Below are 10,719 nucleotides of genomic sequence, written 5' to 3' on the forward strand. Positions count from 1 at the left end.
CGACTCTTTCGAAGTTGGTTAAGGTTAGAGTATGGAATCAGGGCTTGTGTTCTATCGCCCTAAGACAAACTCTAACCTTAACCAACTTCGAAAGAGTGCCTAAGCTTAACCGGTGAAAGAAAGAGGCATCACACGATTGGCGCTACCAGAAACGTCAGTGGCCAATCAGAGCGCAGAACGCGAACGCGGAACTGGAAATCCGTTGGTAAAAGTATTCAGGCGTCAGGGCTGGGATGTGGAGATGCAAACCTCAAACTCTTATGAAGAGGAGAAAAAATACTCAAGATTAGCCACTTGCAGACGGCAGGGTGTGACGTACTGTATATTTTAGTTGATGAAATATTTTTGTTGACAAAATATTTTAGTTGATATGTTTTCATTTCAGTGTCACAGTATGACATCGATCTCCAAAATAAGAAAAAAAATTAAAATAAAATGTGGGGCCTGTAGTGACGAGGGGCCTCCAAATGTTTTTTAAATAAAAGTAAAAAAAAAAAAATATATATATTTGGGGCCTCTAGTGACGAGGGGCCCCCAAAAGGCCTCGAGTGATGAGGGGCCTCCAAACAAATTTAAAATAAAAGTTTAAAAAATAATAATACTATTTTGGGGCCTGTTGTGACGAGGGGCCTCCAAAAGGCCTCTAGTGACGAGGGGCCTTCAAAAAAACACAAGATGTAAGTTAAAAAAAAAAAAAAAATGTTGGGGCCTCTAGTGACGAGGGGCCTCCAAGAATTTTTTTAATTAAAAATAAAAAAAAATACGTTTTCTTTTTTTCTTTCTTTTTTTCGGAGGCCCCTCATCACTAGAGGCCCACGGGCCGCGGCCCGGACGGCCCGGTCATTAATCCGGCCCTGGTGGTAGTGCAAGGGTTAACTCTTTGTCGTGTGCCAGTGAAAGGGTTAACCCTTTGGGAGTGTGGTAGTGAACGGGTTAAAGTAGCCTAGCATTAGGACCATGTATCTGATGTATACTGTATCAAAGTAGCCTAGCATTAGCACCATGCAACTGATGTATATACTGTATCAAAGTAGCCTAGCATTAGCACCATGCAACTGATGTATATACTGTATCAAAGTAGCCTAGCATTAGCACCATGCAACTGATGTATATACTGTATCAAAGTAGCCTAGCATTAGCACCATGCAACTGATGTATATACTGTATCAAAGTAGCCTAGCATTAGCACCATGTACCTGATGTATATACTGTATCAAAGTAGCGTAGCATTAGCACCATGCAACTGATGTATATACTGTATCAAAGTAGCCTAGCATTAGCACCATGCAACTGATGTATATACTGTATCAAAGTAGCCTAGCATTAGCACCATGTACCTGATGTATATACTGTATTAAAGTAGCCTAGCATTAGCACCATGCAACTGATGTATATACTGTATCAAAGTAGCCTAGCATTAGCACCATGCAACTGATGTATATACTGTATCAAAGTAGCGTAGCATTAGCACCATGCAACTGATGTATATACTGTATTAAAGTAGCCTAGCATTAGCACCATGCAACTGATGTATATACTGTATCAAAGTAGCCTAGCATTAGCACCATGTACCTGATGTATATACTGTATCAAAGTAGCGTAGCATTAGCACCATGCAACTGATGTATATACTGTATCAAAGTAGCGTAGCATTAGCACCATGCAACTGATGTATACTGTATCAAAGTAGCGTAGCATTAGCACCATGCAACTGATGTATATACTATCAAAGTAGCGTAGCATTAGCACCATGCAACTGATGTATATACTGTATCAAAGTAGCGTAGCATTAGCACCATGCAACTGATGTATATACTGTATCAAAGTAGCGTAGCATTAGCACCATGCAACTGATGTATATACTGTATCAAAGTAGCGTAGCATTAGCACCATGCAACTGATGTATATACTGTATCAAAGTAGCCTAGCATTAGCACCATGCAACTGATGTATATACTGTATCAAAGTAGCCTAGCATTAGCACCATGCAACTGATGTATATACTGTATCAAATTAGCCTAGCATTAGCACCATGTACCTGATGTATATACTGTATCAAAGTAGCCTAGCATTAGCACCATGCAACTGATGTATATACTGTATCAAAGTAGCCTATAGCATTAGCACCATGCAACTGATGTATATACTGTATCAAAGTAGCCTAGCATTAGCACCATGCAACTGATGTATATACTGTATTAAAGTAGCCTAGCATTAGCACCATGCAACTGATGTATATACTGTATCAAAGTAGCCTAGCATTAGCACCATGCAACTGATGTATATACTGTATCAAAGTAGCCTAGCATTAGCACCATGCAACTGATGTATATACTGTATCAAAGTAGCCTAGCATTAGCACCATGCAACTGATGTATATACTGTATCAAAGTAGCCTAGCATTAGCACCATGCAACTGATGTATATACTGTATCAAAGTAGCCTAGCATTAGCACCATGCAACTGATGTATATACTGTATCAAAGTAGCCTAGCATTAGCACCATGTACCTGATGTATATACTGTATCAAAGTAGCGTAGCATTAGCACCATGCAACTGATGTATATACTGTATCAAAGTAGCCTAGCATTAGCACCATGCAACTGATGTATATACTGTATCAAAGTAGCCTAGCATTAGCACCATGTACCTGATGTATATACTGTATTAAAGTAGCCTAGCATTAGCACCATGCAACTGATGTATATACTGTATCAAAGTAGCCTAGCATTAGCACCATGCAACTGATGTATATACTGTATCAAAGTAGCGTAGCATTAGCACCATGCAACTGATGTATATACTGTATTAAAGTAGCCTAGCATTAGCACCATGCAACTGATGTATATACTGTATCAAAGTAGCCTAGCATTAGCACCATGTACCTGATGTATATACTGTATCAAAGTAGCGTAGCATTAGCACCATGCAACTGATGTATATACTGTATCAAAGTAGCGTAGCATTAGCACCATGCAACTGATGTATACTGTATCAAAGTAGCGTAGCATTAGCACCATGCAACTGATGTATATACTATCAAAGTAGCGTAGCATTAGCACCATGCAACTGATGTATATACTGTATCAAAGTAGCGTAGCATTAGCACCATGCAACTGATGTATATACTGTATCAAAGTAGCGTAGCATTAGCACCATGCAACTGATGTATATACTGTATCAAAGTAGCGTAGCATTAGCACCATGCAACTGATGTATATACTGTATCAAAGTAGCCTAGCATTAGCACCATGCAACTGATGTATATACTGTATCAAAGTAGCCTAGCATTAGCACCATGCAACTGATGTATATACTGTATCAAATTAGCCTAGCATTAGCACCATGTACCTGATGTATATACTGTATCAAAGTAGCCTAGCATTAGCACCATGCAACTGATGTATATACTGTATCAAAGTAGCCTATAGCATTAGCACCATGCAACTGATGTATATACTGTATCAAAGTAGCCTAGCATTAGCACCATGCAACTGATGTATATACTGTATTAAAGTAACCTAGCATTAGCACCATGTACCTGATGTATAGACTCCGCTTTATCTCACCACCTCGCCATCCTCCCAGCTCCCCCCACAGTCACTAGTCAACTGCCTCCATGCCATAAAAAGCTGGATGTCAACCAAACTACTAAAACTAAACAGCAAAAAGACTGAGCTCATGGTTGTGGCCCCCAAGGCACGGCTCCAGAAGGTTGGAGATCCCTCCTCCACGTGGACGTCTGTTCCATCTCCCTGTCTCCCGAAGTCCGTAACCTGGGCGTCACCCTTGACTCCACACTTTCATTCCAATCGCACATCAAATCCGTTACCAAGTCTGCCTTCTATCACCTCAAAAACATCTCCCGTCTCCGACCATCACTCTCGGATTCTGTGGCTGAGACCCTGATCCACTTATTCATCACCTCCCGGTTGAACTACTGCAACGGAGTCCTGTTCCGGGTACCCGGCAAAGCCCTGGACAGGCTCCAGTATGTACAGAACTCGGCTGCCAGGGTTTCTCACTCACTTCTCAAGCCCTGGCAGCACATCACCCCCACCCTAATCCACCTCCACTGGCTCCCAGTCAAGTTCTGCATCTCTTTCAAACTCCTGCTCCTCACCTACAAGTCCCTCCATGCCCTCGCCCCCCAATAGCTGAAGATCTCCTCCACCGGCACACTCCATCCCGGAACCAAAGATCTTCTGATCTGGGTCTCCTCTCCATCCCTCGCACCAGGTTGCGGACTTTCAGTGACAGAGCCTTCAGTGTGGCGTCCCCTACCTTCTGGAACTCTCTCCTCCCCGAAATCCGCAATGCCCCAACCCTGGACACTTTAAAAACAGCTCTCAAGATGCACATTTTCACCAAGGCTTTCCCCACTAGTTAGTTTACATTAGATTTAGGTTTCATTATCCCTCTACTTGCCCCTCATCACCCCCCTTTCCCCTATTGCTCCTTTTTTGCTTCCTAGCCCTCTTGACTTGTGAAGTGAGTCCGACTTTTAGTTTCTTGAAAGGCGCTATATAAATTTGATTTATTATTATTATTATTATTATTATTATTATTATTATTATTATTATTATTATTATTATTATTATTATTATTATTATTATGGATACACTGTATTACAGTAGCCTAGCATTAGGACCATGTATCTGATACAGTAGGCTGTATCACAGTAGCCTATATAATAATAAACTGAGGACTCCTTCCTAAAGATTATTATTCAATTCATTGTGCACATCCATTGGTAATGAAAGCAATTTTTGATATAATATTTTAAATTCTCATGACATTTACTGCTATCGCCATCTGTTTGGTCTTGTGGGAGATATGCCTCAACTTGTCTTGACGAGAGCGCCAGTCTTTCACACGCGAGTGATCTTCTTCTACAACGTGTGTAGGGAGCGATCAACTGTTCTCACGTGTATACCGCCACCCAGAGGCTTAATTTATACCGTAACAGAGTAACGAGGTGTCCCAAATTGAATCACTAAATGGTAATCATTAAAGAATAAAAATAAATTGCTTTTACTCCACTACATTAAATGTAAATGTATTATACATATTAGATAATATAATAATTGAATGGGCGGCTAAGTGGCGCAGTGGGCAAGGCGCTCGCCACTAACGGAGGATATGCTGGGTTCGAGCCCAGCTCTCGGCGTTGCTTCCGACTTGGCTGGTCGTTCATACTAATACATTTGGCAGTGTTAGAGGGTGGGGAAGCCGGTGGGTGGGGATTGGACGTTGTGGACAGCGACTCCTACAGGTCGGTTGGTGCACCTGTACAGCAGAATCAGGAAGTAACGGGGGCAGTGTGAGCCTCCCACGCGTTACTCCTCGCCACTGAGAGATCGCGCTGTACAGGTGAAAAGATGCGACAGCTGCCTCCTTGTGTACCGGAGGGGACATGTGATGCAAGGCTTGGTCCTCACTGCAGCCGACCAGTGGGAGGCATAGTCTAGCAACGTTCGAGACAGGGGAGGGGAGAATTGAAGGGAGAATTGGCGAGGCGAAATTGGGATGGGAGAAAAAGTGGATTCCAAAAAATATATAATAATTGAATAAGTAAAAGTGAAAGACACAATAGTATAAATACTTTTACTTTACACCACTGGTTGTGTCACAGTGAAGGTTTTGATTAGTATCAAATTTAGTTTTGTTTTGTTTGATCAAGTCAACATTGCAACGCTTGATTAGATGTTCAATGTTGTGCATCAGGCACAAGATCATATTTGTCTGCGTTTGGAGTCAAATCAGGACATTTTTACGGCACGAAAAAGATGGGAGAGTCTTTTCAGGATGAGGCAATACGTGTTGGTTTTAACAAAAAATTTAAACGAGATAGAAATAACAGAAAACGAGGCGGCTAATACCATTCCCATCATATCTAAAGAAACGCACACCGCCTCATGGACAGTTCTCACTCTATTTATTCTTCACCACGGAATTCAATTTAAAACACGCTCACCGCTACGTTGCATTGGGATATTTACATTATGTAAATGCGATGGCGTTTTAGACCTCGGCTCATATTATTACCAAAACCTGTTCCTTATCGCTCACTGTGCCGCGGCTGTAAATTGAAATCAGATAATGTGATGGTAACTTAGATTTACCATCTACTCTCTGTACACCGGTGCCTCCACTAGTCACACATGTGTTGCAATTCTCCACAGATAGAAAGTAGGCTCCAGCGTGTGGGATAGATTCTGTTACCATAGTCACCCTGCTGTATAGGTATCCTAATTATTATGGTATTATATTATTTATTATATATTACAAATATATACAATACAAATTAGTCTGTCTTCATCCGTAGAAAAACAAACAAGTTGGAGATAAGGAAGCTTATCTAGTCCTGCCCCTTTCTTACAATATCATAACATTTAAAATAAAACTCTCTTACTACCCAAGAGAGGGAAAAGAATAAGGTTAAAAAACAACAAGACAACCTGTAATGTAACAGTAATTACATAATATAGTATATTATATATATTATAGACAATATCACATTATGCCGTACAAACCTCTACGCTCATATTACATTACAATAATAAAGACCTGAGAGAGGCACTCGACTTCTCTCAAGACATGCAAAGGGAAAATTACTAAGAAACTGTCCTGTCCTGAATTTCCCCAAGGGGATCAATAAAGGAATATCTTATCTTTTATTTTTTTTATTATCTTTTTCCCCCTTCTTTTTCCGTTTTTCATCCCATCCCAATGTTAGTTGTTATGCTAATTGCCAATCCCCTTCCTGGTCGTTGCGCACTCTACCCCCTACCGTCGGTTTGGGAGGGCGGAGACTATCACATGCTTCCTCCGACACATGTGTAGCCGGCCCACCGCTTTTTTTCACCTGGCCTCGCGGACTCTCACCGGGAGAGTGTAACGGGTGAAAGGTCACACTACCTCTCCCAGATCCTTCCCTCGCTGTGCAGGCGCCCCGACCGAACTGTAGGAGTCGCTGTTTACAATGACCAGGACCCACCCTCGCCCGCTTCCCACCCGCTAACACTGCCAATTGTGTTAGAATGGACAGTCGGCCAAGCCGGAGGCACCACAGCCGGATTTGATCCCACTGGCTCTGTGGTGGTAGACAGACGCTTAGTCCGCTGCGCTACCTGGCCGCGCCATGTCTTATCTTATCTTAACACTTTCAATGCCCAAAACGTGATAAGATGTTTTATCAGCCCAATGCCTGAATGCCCACGACGACAATTATCGTTTTATTTTTTTATTAGCGATCTGAATTCCTATTTCATCAACCGAGTCTCCCGTTGGTATGCAGCCCCTGTAGGAGCTCAGATGTGAAAAAAACGCCCCCTATTGTCTCCCAGATGGTAATGCACCCTTTTGGAATAGACTCAATGAAAATGGATGAGAAAAGAAAAATCCGGAGTCCACATTTAACTTCTCAGGCATGTAACCCGAGCCGATCGGATTCATTGTGGAGCCTCAGAACAGCGTGGAATACATATTTCCAGTATGCAGCGTTGGATCAATAAAAGCAATCGATTTTTGGAATGGCGATCAGGAATTGGAATGATCTTTTTGGAGAACATCTGATCTGAGGTAAGGAATCTATTTTACAAGTCTTGGGATAATCAGAGTTGTATTCGCTGAGATCTCAGCGTTCGCCCTATGTGTGTGTGTGTGTGTGGGCGATCGCTTTGAGGAAATCAGAGAATCGATTTTTCAGATCGCCTATATAGCGTGCATACGTACACATATACTATCGATAATCTAGCGTTTATTTGAAAACGATTCATAAATAGGCAGAAAAATGACACCGTTTTTGTGTATTCTAGAATATTCCAGAAAAGGGCGATTATCATGGAATATTTATATTTTCCTTGAAAACGAGGGCTTTTCAAAATGCTATAAAAACGAAAATGAACCGATAAAAAAACAATCCGCTTTGACAATGTTGACTGGAAAACGAGTCATTGATAAGCGACGGGCAGATTAGACACATAGTGTAGCCATAATTTAAAACATAGATTAGGCGTTATTAACGCTAACATTGAAGTGGATGGTGGGCATTCAAGCGGTAAATCAAGATTAAGCTTGGGCTCTGAAAGTGTTAAATGGCTACAGTTCAATGTAACTAGTTGAGTCAAAATCTCACTTGCAGTATCTCCTTGCAGTATGTCAGAGCTACACAGCCTTTAAAACAGCTACGCAGAAAATGCCTCTGCCTTGAAAAGCTAAGCCTGACCTTCCAGCAGGCTGTGTTCCCTCACCATATAGCTGGGGGACAAGGCTCTGGACGAGGCACCCTTGAATCAGTGTTTGGGTTCTAAATTGTGCCTCCGCCATTCGTGTCACATTATAAAATGCTAACGGTAACAGAATGTCATTTGGTGGAATCGCGGCGTTTGCTCCGGAAAATTAATTCGGCTTACTCCAGGATCTTTGGCTGTCTCCAGGCTTGTATTATGCCAGCAACGCCCCCCCCCCCTCAACCCCCAGCACTCTTTTGACAAGAGTAATATTTAATGAATAGCACTATTAATAACGCCCAGGTCTCGGGGGATATTTCTCGGTAACGGATTGGCGCGCAGACACGATTACGTATGTGGGAGTGCATTGTACGAAATGCAGTTTCACTGTCGCCAAAGGAGAATAATATAGAACAGTCTGGAGCGGTTATTCTGACCCCGCGTGTCAATATTCCCTCTTGTGAAACTCGCAGCCGAGTAAAAAGAATCTGTCTGTCCGATGCTGATCTATTGATTTCAAGAGCGTGCATGCTCACTTAAGCAAAATCACCATAATCCTGTGGCATTATGTACAATAGAGTTATTAATCCAATATCAATGGCGTTTCCCCCACGTTATACCGCTGACTTATATATCTGTTTGTATGTTGTTGTGCCTGTAAGAGCTTTGTGCATACATTTATATGCTTGGGACTACATTAGGATGTGTGTGAATATGCATATTAGGTTTACATGGTGTGTGTGTTGTGTGTGTGTGTGTGTGTGTGTGTGTGTGTGTGTGTGTGTGTGTGTGTGTGTGTGTGTGTGTGTGTGTGTGTGTGTGTGTGTGTGTGTGTGTGTGTGTGTGTGTGTGTGTGTGTGTGTGTGTGTGTGTGTGTGTGTGTGTGTGTGTGGGGGCGAGTGTCAATTCTCAATAGGTGTGTGCAAATATGTGCTATACATGCACAGGCATACTGTGTGTGTGTTTGTACACGTCTGTGGCATGTTGAGCGCAGCACATGCTTCCGTGTTTGCCCGGCGTGTGTGTGCGTGTGCCACTCCGTCGCACGCGCGTCATGTGTGTGTTTGTTCATCTGTTGGCATGACGATAATAATCATCACGTGGTCTCAAGTTAATGTTCCATGAAAATAGCAGGCTGCAGTTTAATTACCAACTATAGTGGAGGAGAAGGGGAAGACAACGCGGAGCGGGAACACCGGGATGCTATTTCAGTTCTTCATAAATTAAGAGATTTCTCATTTTCCAAATCAAACGCAGCCGTGTTTATCCCAGACAAAGAGACGAACTCAGCTGCTGAATCTGCGTCCTGTCAATCTGGACAGCTTACTGTACGAGGAGGACAAGGGACATTTACTGTGTCTTCTGCGTACTCCCTGAGACACTGGACAAAGTGTACTCCCTGTCCTCCTGGAGACACTGGACAAAGTGTACTCCCTGTCCTCCCTGAGACACTGGACAAAGTGTACTCCCTGTCCTCCTGGAGACACTGGACAAAGTGTACTCCCTGTCCTCCTTGAGACACTGGACAAAGGGTACTCCCTGTCCTCCCTGAGACACTGGACAAAGTGTACTCCCTGTCCTCCTGGAGACACTGGACAAAGTGTACTCCCTGTCCTCCCTGAGACACTGGACAAAGTGTACTCCCTGTCCTCCTGGAGACACTGGACAAAGTGTACTCCCTGTCCTCCTGGAGACACTGGACAAAGTGTACTCCCTGTCCTCCTTGAGACACTGGACAAAGTGTACTCCCTGTCCTCCCTGAGACACTGGACAAAGTGTACTCCCTGTCCTCCTTGAGACACTGGACAAAGTGTACTCCCTGTCCTCCTTGAGACACTGGACAAAGGGTACTCCCTGTCCTCCTTGAGACACTGGACAAAGTGTACTCCCTGTCCTCCTTGAGACACTGGACAAAGTGTACTCCCTGTCCTCCTTGAGACACTGGACAAAGTGTACTCCCTGTCCTCCTTGAGACACTGGACAAAGTGTACTCCCTGTCCTCCTTGAGACACTGGACAAAGTGTACTCCCTGTCCTCCTTGAGACACTGGACAAAGTGCTAGAAGTCCCTCTCATGTTGTCATCAGTGTGTTCAGTGTCAATATGAAAATACTTTTTGTTGTTGTTGTTGTTTGATCTTTTCAGTCGAGGACCAAAGTTGTGGTAGGTTAGGTGTAGTAATAATACATATACAGAACACACATAGAACATACCTACCGTAGAACACAAGTAGAACATACAGAACACACATAGAACATACCTACCGTAGAACACAAGTAGAACATACAGAACACACATATATATATAGGCTACTATATTGTGTGTGTTGTCGCTGCAGCCCCCTGGTGACAATCTGGTGATTATGCGTAGGCTCAGGTTAAATAATGTAGCGAATCACATCCTGATCCTGCCGCAAAGCATAATATATTTTTTTGTAAACATCTGCATTCCGAATTTCCGCCCGCCAATCGCTTTGTAGCAAAAA

The sequence above is a fragment of the Notolepis coatsorum genome (assembly GCF_963971535.1).
Source record: "Notolepis coatsorum genome assembly, chromosome: 1".
NCBI lineage: Eukaryota > Metazoa > Chordata > Actinopteri > Aulopiformes > Paralepididae > Notolepis > Notolepis coatsorum.